The 11,486-nt window shown below is 43.6% G+C and overlaps 1 protein-coding gene across 3 annotated transcripts in view; it reads left to right on the top strand.

The window, feature by feature from the left end:
• The first annotated feature begins 6,418 nt into the window (after positions 1-6,418).
• Positions 6,419-11,486, top strand: part of OSBPL8 (oxysterol binding protein like 8) — an 83,762-nt gene continuing 78,694 nt past the window's right edge. For all 3 annotated transcript variants that reach the window (XM_064701976.1, XM_064701969.1, XM_064701967.1), the window contains exon 1: positions 6,419-6,590. The gene's annotated coding sequence lies outside the window, so the exon portion shown is untranslated. The remainder of the gene's footprint in view (positions 6,591-11,486) is intronic.

Raw genomic sequence — 11,486 nt, 5'->3', positions numbered from 1 at the left:
GTTTTCTACTGAGGCATCAATCTCAACAGCTAGTCACAGGGGACTATATTTGTACATGTTGTGGGCCAGCTGAATAGCCAGCAATCCAAAATATGTCTGAGAAAAGGGAGGGCCTGGACTCACTCTGAATTAAATGAACTTTCTTTTTCCAAATGTAGGCTATAGAATTGTATTGCATCCGATGTAGAAGAGAGCTATTAAAAAAAAGTAAGGGTGCAAGAATCATCCCAGAGAACGATAAGACCCACAAAAGGAAACAGAAGAGAGCCTTGATAAAAAGCCTGCAAAGAAGGGCCCAGCAGAAGTTGCCCACTGACTTGACAAGGGAACAGAAAGAAGCCTCACAGCTATGGAGGTCCCTTCCTCCCACCACAAGCAGGCTCTGTCCTTTTGAAAGACAGGTTTATGACTTTAAGTGTATTTATTCCATTCTGTAACTGAGGAAAACTCAACACCTCAGCAAGACACTCTGGTGAAGAAGATTCAACCTGGAGCATACTGATCTTAATGTGTGAACGTCATCCTTCCTTCCTAAAAAAATTTGCATGCGGTAAAGGAATTGTGCTAACAGGTTACCCCCAGCTAGCCTGTTGGCCTCATGCAACTGCTCACTCCACACCCCACATCCCCTCTGTGGGATGGGGAGAGAATCCAAAGGTGAAAATGAGAAAACTTGTGGGTTGAGATCAAGAGATTTTAATAGGGAAAACAAAACCATGCATATAAGCAAAGCCAAAGAAGGAATTCATTCACTGCTTCCCAGCAGCAGGCAAAAAGAACTGACATTCTGCACAATGTGAGTGATTTACATCCTTCCTGCTTAGCATTTAGTGCAAGAATTGATGCATTGCTGTTTTCTACTTCTTCACAATATCAAAACTAATACAAAGAGTTCTGAGAAAACGGACTGCAAAAGTGTGTAAGCCAAGTGGCAGGTGAAACAGGTGCATTAGGTCTCCTTGCTGGAAGAACTCCTTCTCAACAGGATTATTGGATTAAAATCCCACTGATACAGCTAAATATAATCCTATCAAGCTCAGTTCACTGTACAGGAGAAATGTGAAGTTCTCTACATGAAAGTTGGAGGCTAAAAACAGACACATGGGGGGAAGGAACTTCTCCAAGACAGAAGAGGAGCTGACACAGCAGATATTTAAAGAGGACTTGTCAGACAAGAGCATACTGAAAACTGCAGAAATGACAAACCACATCAGGGCTAAGAATACTTGAACTGGTGATGCAAAAGAATAAAAATATGCAAGTACTTGAAAAATGCCTGAGTTGAATTAAAAATCCTGTAACATCATGTCCTAAATAACTAAATATAATGCAGAAAATCAGGACTGACATATCTCATATGTCTAAGCTCTGACAAGCTTAGATCTAAAGAAGGGAGGAACATTCTGCAGTGCCAAGGTCTGTGACAGAATGAGTGGCTCTGCATCTAATTAAATAAAAATGTGATTTAACAGTGGAAAACTAAGTTGGACTTCTTTTATGTTAGCCCCATGAATGACTGGGGTAAAAGATGGATTACTGTAGCAAAAGTTATTTCCTAAATATAGCATTCATAACTGGGAAGAAATTGAAGACAGTGAGAATTGCTGCTCTGTAAATAAGAAATACTTCAGATACCTGCCATACAGCTTTTAGAATCAAAGTGAAAATATTTTCATCTCATTTTTAATTAGCATAAATGTGCTGACTTTTAACTAGAGACTCAAATCATTAGCAACATCAGTGGTTTTAAAGCTTCAAAACATTTGTTCTAAACCAACTGTGCATTACCAAACTCAATGATAAAAAGGCTACTGCTAAACATTGTTTCCTACCATGTATTAGGTACTTACCACCCAATAATAATCCTTTCTAATTTTAATTAAAATTCTAATTTCACTAATATCTCAATGCAGATAATTGCTCCAAAACACGAAGCTGCACAGCGAGGCCACAGAGCTGATGGCTCTGGCAGCAGCACCAGGGCTCTTCCACAAATGAGGGACCCGGAACTGAGCTTCTTTCCAACAGAGCAGGCTAAAACCACTCTAAGTGAGCATTTACCTACAAAGCTTTTTGCTTCTCTGCCAAACCCCTGCTGCTTTTTAATTAAAACCAAGTTTTGTTAATTAGAATGAAGGTCCCAATTTTAACTTTAGCTAAAAAGGATTTTTTTAAGCTAAGAACTAAAGCCTCTGTTCTCTTTGACAGATGCTGGAAGCTGAAAACTTCCAGGAAGAGCAAGAAAGACAGCTTCCCTGAAAACACAAAACTTCTGTATTTTTCCTCTTACTAATTTAATACAGTACTTCTAGGGTGTTTTTTCTGGTTTTGTTAATTTTCTCCATATTGTCAGAGTTCTCTACACCTGTAGATGTAGCAAGAAACTACCATCCAGAAAAACCAAAAAATAAAGTGAGTGTGTGCAGAAGTCTCCCTTGCCAGGACTGCAGAATTCCCACTTCAGATTCTGCTGTTGCTTTTAGTCTTTGTTTCCTTTACCAGTAAAGCCCCATGCAGTGTCTGTTATCACTAGATAATAAGACAACACCCAGCAGGATTACAATGAATATCCTCCAGTGACTCTGCAAGCAGGTTATCTAAGAATAATGCAAATTTTCTTATCTTCTTTTTGAACAGAGCTTGTTTGTATTCCTATAGCATCTACCAGTCCTAATCATGTGCATATCATAATCAAAGATATGCACAACCACAAAACAAAACACTCTGCCTTTTTGTTGTTCACCTTCAGCTCTGAAGTATTTTATCTTGTTTTCTGAGAACAGATGCTCTTGGGAAAGAACCTTGAGATGGCAGCACTGCCAGAAGCTCCCACACTCCAGGTGGAAGTTGTTCTTCCTGTGCCTCAGCTTCATGTCTAGCACACTGCTCTTCTGTCACCAGCTCACCCCTCCCTTCACAAGAGCCGAGTCAGAAAGGAGCAGCTGTGGGTAGCTGAGGTAAAAAGCTTGCTTCAATATATCACTGCAAATGTGATCCTGTAAGGAAAAAAGGGACCAGATGAACGCTTTTTGGTCCTGAGTGCACTAATGAGCCTTAATGGCTCTAAGCAGCTGCATCTGCAGCGTCTACTTATACCCATAGGCCCAAGAGCTCTATTTAAGCACAGCCCTGGGCTCTTACCCCTTACTTGAGCTCTGTTAGAAGAGTACTAGGTCTGTGAGATACATGAAATAAGTCTTGATTCAAGCTTCAGCCTCTGGCCTAACTTGATGTCAGCCTGATCTCATTGCCTTGGTGGTTGCAGGACCTCATCCTAAACACAACTAGGGGGTTTTGCTGCTGCCTTCACCTTGCATTTCTCTCTTCATTGTGATGTTGCCTTATGATCTGGATTTGTGGCTGCCTGTGGCTGTCTCTAGATCTGTCTGGCTCAACTGAATGTGAGAGCAGGTTCTGGATGGTGAGGTACCTGCCCTGGCAGGTGTGTTACCAACTTTGGTTCCCCACTCAACCTTCCCTTAGGGAACAATCCTGTCCTTGCCATTCCCTGGCAATCTCAAACATCAGATCCTCCTTTAAGTTACTTGAATCCCTGCTATTTTAAATGAGTTGGAAATATGCCCTAATTTAAAGCCTATATCAAAGACGGAAAGCAGCTTCTTCCCTTTCATGGAGCAGTTTTCATCCTTTTTCTGACCCTCATATTAACAAGATTGATAGTTCTGGTGTTTCCACAGGGAAAAAAAAAAAAGATAATTCTTTTATTCTACTAGCTGTGGGCTTTCTGTTTGTTTGTTCCTGGTCACAGATGTATACAGCGCAGGCAAATGTTCTCCCTAATCCAGAGCATCCAGCTCTGGGATCTGCTGCATAAGAAGGATCTGTACCTGCTGAAAAAAGTCCAGAGGAAAGCCATGAAGAGGATCAGAGGCATGGAGCACATCTCCTACGGGGCTGAGAGAGTTGGGGCTGTTCAGCATGGAGAAGAGAAAGCTCAGGAGACCTTATGGCACCTTACAGTACCTGAAGGGGACCAACAAAAAAGCAGGGAAAAGACTTTTTACAAGAGTGTGTGGTGATAGGATAAAGAGGGATGGATTTAAACTGAATGAGGGCAGAATCAGACTAGATATAAGGAAGAAATCCCTTACAAGGAAGGGCGGTAAAAGATGGAACAGGCTGTCCAGAGAGGTGGCTGATGTCTCATCCCTGTGAGGTCTTGAAGCATTAAAGACCACATTGGATGGGGCTGTGAGCAACCTGGTCTAGGTGGAAGTATCCCTGGAGTTTGGACTAGATGACCTTTAAAGATCCCTTCCAACCCAAACCACCCATGATCCTCTGTATTTGTGGTGATAATTCAGTGTTTTCTCCGCCTGACAATCCTAAGGTGTGAGGTGCAAACTCACACTGCTTATCAGTTCTCTGTGTCCTCAGATCTGAAGCCATGATACTTGAATGGCATTTCACCTCCATTTTCCCTAGAAGAGATCCTTTAATGAAAAATACCTGAGGCATAATTCAGCATTGTGCAACCCATGAAAGCATCAGCATGCCTGTAATTCAGTGTAAGCCCTGTGAGGAGGGGCTTGAGATCTCCACAAACTCTTGGTGCTCTGGTGCACTGCCACCCTCCCTCTTCTGTCTCAAACAAGAATACAAGAACTCTATAAAGCTACGAAAGCACTCTGAGGAATAAATTTGCCAGTGCCCTCCAGAAGAGGCAAAAAACATAGTGTGGATTCATACTCACTCAGCTGCACCCAGCAGCCTGATATCACATACTTTGTATATCTGAAACTGTGACCCCTCCATGAGTATTTAGCATGACTTGAAGAACTCCATGTTTTTTGTGGAGCTCTTGAAGTGCTAAATTGTGAAATATGGTATCCTTGAAAATAGTTTTTAAAGCATTGCTCTGTCACAAGGCAAGACATAAATGAGTCATGAATTGCACACAGGCACAGGACTGCTTCCCAAAGCTAGGCTCAGTCTGTTCTGTAGACTGCAACCACCCTTGTGAATTAAAGCTCCACGGTAAGAAAGGCTGGGTGAGTGGCTCTTGTCAGAGTGAATTATCTCATTCCAGAGCCCTCCTTTGGGAAGAAGTATTGTTTAATTATAAAAAGCTTTGTACAAAGAAACTTTAATTTTGTTTTCATCATTAGATATGTTCTCTGTATTATTCAACATTTTATAACTCATTGCTGAGAAGACAAAGCAATCTTCCACAGCCAGGAATACATACACATCTTTCTACAGAAGCATTAAAAAGTACTGAGGAAAGAATAGTCAGCCTTTTAATTAATTCTGGTTCCAAGGAACAGAATGAAAAGATTGTGAGTGGAACATTAGCCCAAGATAATGGACTCCTAGTCACACTGCTGCATAATTGAGATACAGCAGATGATTTTATGAAAATTGGATGGAGCAAAAAGATTTATTTCTGGAGTTGGGAACATTAATCCAAAGTGTCAACTTCTCTGCGGCATTCTTTGGGGGTCAGTGCTGAAGGTGCCAGATATCTTCAGAATGCACTGACAGTACCTTCCCTTGAAGTAAGTGAAGATGCTCTGCATTTAGCAACTGTTTTCAGCACTGTCAACTGGCAGGTGATAACAACGTGAGGTACATGCTGATCTCACTTGAAATACAGTAATATATGTAAGCTGCTCACGGTGGTTCTTATTATCGAGGATGTGTTTAAAAGTGAAGGAGAAGAGGAGGCTCGGGGTAACATTATTGCTGACTCCAACTCCCTGAAAGGAGGCTGTAGCCAGGTGAGGTTCCGTCTCTCATCCCAGGCAGCCAGCAACAAGACAAGAGGACACAGTCTTAAGCTGCAGCAGGAAAGGTTTAAGTTGGACATTAGGAGGGATTTCTTCATAGAAAGGGTGATTAGACAGGGGAATGGGCTGGCCAGGGAGGTGGTGGAGCCACCGTCTGCCCACGGAAGTGTTTAAGACAAGACTGGATGTGGCACTTAGTGCCACGGTCTAATGGACGCGGTGGTGTTGGGTCATAGGTTGGATTCGGTGATCTCAGAGGTCTTTTCCAACCTAATTGATTATGTGAATCTGAGAAGTCATATTTTGAGGTGATTAAAAAAAAAAAAAAAAAAAAAAACAATTCAGGGTTCCTGTTGTGATGTTAATCTGAGACGACGTCTTGCATGCCTCAGACCGCATTTTATTTCCGCTGTTACTACTTTTCCGCTGCCGAAGTTATCCCGTAACAGCAGGCCGGGCGATGTTACAGCGCCGGGCGCCACCCGAGCCCGTGCTTTGCCCGCATCCTGCGCAGGTTCCCAGCGGCGGGCCAGGCCCCGCTCGGCACAGCCGGAATTTCTGTCGGAGCCTCCGGGCCCCCCTCACACCGCGCCCGCCCGCGCGCACCCCGGGGGGCGGGGCCGCCGCCGCCTCCCGCGCCTGCGCGCGCGCCTCCCGCCGCGGCGGATGAGCGGATCAGGCGGCGACCGGGCGGGGCCGCGGCGGCAGCAGCGGGAGCGGGGCAGCGGGAGCGCTCCGAGCCGCGCGGGGCAGCGCAGCCCGCGCCTGCAGGGGACGGCAGGGGAGGGGTCTCGGCCGGACGCCCCTCCGCGCCTCCCGCCGGACCTGCTGCGGGCAGAGGTGAGGGCAGCGGCGTCTCCGGGGCAGCACCACAGCGACCGCGGCTGCGGACGGGAGGCGGGGGGCGTGTGCCACGGTGCCACCCGGCTCCCCGCCGGGGCCGCGCTGCCGAGCGTGCCGCCTGCCCCGGCTGCCGGGCGGGAGGGGATTGCTGGGAGTCACCGGGGGTCTCCGGTAGCGCCGGGCCCGATGGGTGTTGGCGGGCGCCGGCCGGGCTGGGTCCCGCGGGCAGGCTGAGCGGGCTGCGGCAGCTCGGGGCGGTGCCGGGCCGCCAGCACGGCCCCGCGGAGCCGGGCACCGCGGCCGGGGGCTCCGCACCCCGGGCCGGCTGTTGCCATTGCCGTGCGCGCACCCCGGGCCCGCCGGCCCGCCGCCGTTGCAACCGGTCGCGTTAAATGCAGTTAAAATGTATCTGCTGTGACTGCCGGTAACCTCCTTCCCCTCGCACTGGGAAAACAAGCCTGCGCTGCGGCCGTGCCCGGGGGAGAGAAACCTGGTTACTGTCCCCGGTCCCGCGGCGCTGCCAGCCGCGCTCCTGCATCTCTATTAGCAGGCCTCGCAAATGGCTCGCTCCCTAAAGAGCCTGGGCTCCAAGGGCGCTCTGCTCCGCCAACGCCGAGATCGTCCAGATGATGTTCACACGCTTGCTTGAAATAGTGGTGTTCGCAAATTGTGCGATAGAGCTGTGCGCTGTAGAATTTGTCTTCTGAAAGGAGGAGAGCCATCAGTTCAGCGTGTCACTGTTTCTAACGTGTTTCGTGCCGCCACTGTCCAGAACAGAGTTCTTGGGACTGAGATCAGGATACCTTTTAAAAAGAGTTGATTTTCATCTGGCAACTTTCATCACGTCAGTCATTTCAACTTAATCATAGGAAATGTAAATCTATTTGATTTATCTGAGTGTTAGTGCAATCGGGATTCTGCTAATGCTCGTTAATTATCAACCTCCGTTTTGAAGTTTGGAAAAGACAGGAGATAGTACCCAATTGTTAGTCTCTAGTGGGCATAATGGGCAGCAACACAACTGTGTAAATAGCAGGGCTGCCCTCTTGTCTTTGTCAGGTCTGTTGAGTTTGGAGTTGTTTTGGTTTTCAATGATGTGGAAAATGTGAGAAGAGCATAGTTGCATTGTTGGCTATCAAGTAACTGTAGAAGGGACTGGGTAAATTTTCTGTGTGCTGTTTTGTTTTCGAATTCCCTGCAAACTTCTGAGGTCGTTTGTTGTTTTAGCTAAGTCCTAGCTTTTAGTCAAAACTCCTGAGCTTTGAATTAATTTTTTTGTGATTATACAACTTTCCAAAACCTGGCCATAGAGCTCTCCTTTCCAGGTGCTGATTTGATGTGTCTACTTCAGAATTAAAACTAGTTGGAGAAAAAAGAGTTGTGTGATTGTGGTCACTTGTGGACCCTTTGGCTCCTCTTTGTTTTATTTATTCTAGAGTTGTGAAGATCTTAGAATCATTTAGTTTGGAAAAAGACTCTAAAAATCATGTAAGTAAACCAAATATTTCGAGGCTGATGTAGCTTAGACCTAGCAAGACAAAATCCTTTTTCTACTTTAATCATGGGTCAGGGAAAAGAAGTCCTTTTAAACACGCTGCTTTGTCAAATTAGTTAAAAAATGACTTTTTAGTAAAGGTCTGTCCAGCTCATATCTCTGCTGCATGTAAACCCCCAGAGTAGCCTCAAACTCTGTTCTGTAAATGCTTGTTAATGTTTGTTAACTTTTACAATAGGAGGAATTTTCTGATGTTGCAGGAAACAATGTTGGACTCGTACACTTTTTATGGGGAAACTGACTTTCTGAACTGAAACAGAAAGTCAGACTTCAGTGGTCCTGTTCTTTTAATAGTGGTTTGCTTGCTCCAAAGAGAAAGAAGATGCAGAAATGAAGGGAAAATAATTTGGAGGGAATGGAAGTTCGCTGAAGATGGCTTATTTTTAGATTGTCTTTTCTTAAATTCTGTTAACATGCTCGAGAAGGGTCTGAGGTGATGCAGCACTTACCCATTTTCTTCCGTCTGGTCTGCTGTTACACTTTCAAATAAATGGTTGTGCAGCTACCTAGTAAAGAAACTATGCATACTTTGTATTCTGTGAAGTTGTGTTCCAGCCTCCTCTCTGTCCAGTAAATCTTTGCATAAGACACTCAGCCAAGTTTTAATGAACTGTGTTGAGTCAATTATTAGGCTTTCATCTCTTCACTGATTACTGCTTTACCACCTCCCTCCCCACTGCATTTCCCGCAAACTCTGTTTCCTGAAGCATGCAGCAGAGTTTTCTAAAGACCTTTTCTCCCTTCTCCCTTCCTGTGCTGTGTAATTCCTCTTGCTTTAGGCTGCCGGATAAGTTATCTCTTGGTCTTCTGCTTCAGAACATAAAAATAAATTTGTTGGAGAATTTACTTGATGTCATATACTTAAAAGTTCCTAATGTGCCAAGCAATGTGGTTTGTTTTAGTTCTGTTAGTTTCTTTTTAATGAACATGCATCCTGCATCTACATTACTCAAATTTATGATTAAACACAGAACAACAGTTTTTATTGTTCAACAAAACATAGAATTATGAGGGAAAACAAAAATAAAGACCTTCAGTGAAGAAATAGTGATAGCTGTAGAAAACAGCATGTTTTTACTCACAACATGGGTGGGTTTTTCTCCAGTCTATGCAGTGTAATTAAAGTAGCATAAACACAGACATTGCTGATTCTATTCTCTAAACTGTGGTGTGAACCTCTTGGTCAGGTAAATTGTTTCATAGTAGACTATGCTGTTAATGAAGATCTTGCTTCTATAGCAGATGTACAGCTGGGAAGCAGAGGAACAGTGGCACAAAGCTTTTGGAGGCAGGTGTTTGTATAGTCACTGTTTTCACAGGAAGGGTGAAGCAGTGTAGTTCGTTGCCTAGGCAGTTTTGGTAAATTGGTGTGGAAGTTAAAAATATCACTTCTAAGTGTAAAATGATTCTTTAGTTGGTTTCCTGAGTGAACTGCATTTACCGCGTAGTTTTCTTTTTCCCCCCTCTCAGTATTCTGATGTGGTCATAATGATGTTGAATTAGTCAATCTTCTCTGGTTGTTACACAGCAATTATAATCATCTTCTATTAGAGCAGGTGGTTGATGGTAATATAGTTCAGAAGCAAATCTTGTTCAAGACAGAAGAAATGATGGGCACAGTCTTGGTCTTTTGTTTTGTTTGAAAAAAACCAACAGCGACAAAAAATGTTTTTCCCAATGCCTTTGATTCACTTTAGAGGACTGTCTCTGAAATTTTTTTGAGTGATTATTTTGCTGTTCTCCTGTCTTTCGGGTAAAGTTGATATCCTCTGTGTTTAGCTTCAGCTGGTAAATAGTTCCCTTCCTTCCATCTGCTGCCTACGCCTCTCCCACCTCTCTACAAAGTGGAGAATCATGCTCTGAGTTTAAAGCTGGAGCCATGTGAAGGGCTTTGTAAGGCTCTTGCTTCTCTTGAGAATGTGTGAACAAATACTGAGACAAGTGTGACTTGCACAAGTTTTCTAGGTGCTAGAAGGCCTAGTAACCAAAAACTAGAAAAAATGAGTTATTGACTTTGAAAAATACTTAATGGTATTGATAACTGGTAGAGGAGATCCATTGTGGCATCCTTGTGGACTAATTTGGACCTTGGACTTAAAGAATCTGCATTGATTTGGGTCTGTTTTTATAAATTAGCTTCTGATGAAGGAGGTAGTTTCTCTTCCTAAGAAACTCCTGTCAGTTTAGATGCAGTGGAAGCAGCTCTGTGTAGCTTTGTCTTAATACATATGCTTGTCCAGCTTGTGGGAACAGCAAATTGCATGCTTTTCTGGTGATTTCTCTCATTTTGTGATTTCAGACCATGATGGAGCTTGATGTTGTGATGGCTGGCATTGGCTTTTAAAAGGAAGGCCTGTATAGAGTGTTGAACTCTATAAATGCAGCAAGTGAAGTTTGGGAAACAGTGCTCATAATAGGCCACTGATTAGTATCAGATATGTTAGAAGTGTTTTATTCAGAGTAACTGGTTCTGGATTGTACACAGTTGAAATCTGGAGCAGTATTTTGCTATATTTGTTATAAAACAGTGTTTAATCCCATCTGTACTCTACAAGAAGGAAATCTGTTGCAGATGTAATGTGTATAGTAGCATAAGAAGCTTCTTGAGAACAGCTAAAACTGTTTGACAGATGGTAGGAGGCATTTGGGAAGTCAGATTTTCACTTTGAGGAAATAGCTTGGACTTCTGGTGCTAGGAGAGGAATAAATAAACCTAATTTTCTTCACACTTTTAATTGTGGATGTGAGGTTTTATCTCAGCTTGTTCCCTCAGCACAGAGTACAGCACTTATCATTCATCCACTAAAAATGCTACATCTGTCTCTCAAGAAGTTCTGGAGGTTACAGTGACTTTGGCACCATATGGGAATGTGTGTATCTGATCTTCCTTTCTTTTTTTTTTTTTTTTATTTAACCATTCATTCATCCATTTGAAAGAGTTCTCATTGCATCTAGGCTTGAGCTAGTTCGTATGCTATCTATATGTTCAGCCATTTGCCAGTGCATTAATCCTGTCACCCAGTGTTTGTGTTGTAGTACTGCAGAAGCTGTTAATATGACTATTGAGATAAGGAAAACCAGCATGTTTCCTTCCACAGTTATCTTTTTCTTGCCTGCAAACAGAAGCCATGGTATTTTGCAGGTTATTTCAAAAGACCAGTGAGTTTCTTTTGAATAGGCTTGGACTTGGAAGTGCAGGTCTAATACTGGTCATTTAAACATGTGAAAAAAAATTATTTTATTGAGTCTTCTTGCTTAACTTAGGGAAGCATGTGTATTGTAGGGAGACTATTTTTGGTTGACATTTCTAGCTATTTAAGGAATTACACATGAGAAAA

This window comes from Zonotrichia leucophrys, chromosome 1A (assembly GCF_028769735.1).
Source record: "Zonotrichia leucophrys gambelii isolate GWCS_2022_RI chromosome 1A, RI_Zleu_2.0, whole genome shotgun sequence".
Taxonomy (NCBI): Eukaryota; Metazoa; Chordata; class Aves; order Passeriformes; family Passerellidae; genus Zonotrichia; species Zonotrichia leucophrys.
This window is presented reverse-complemented; position numbering and strand designations above follow the sequence as displayed.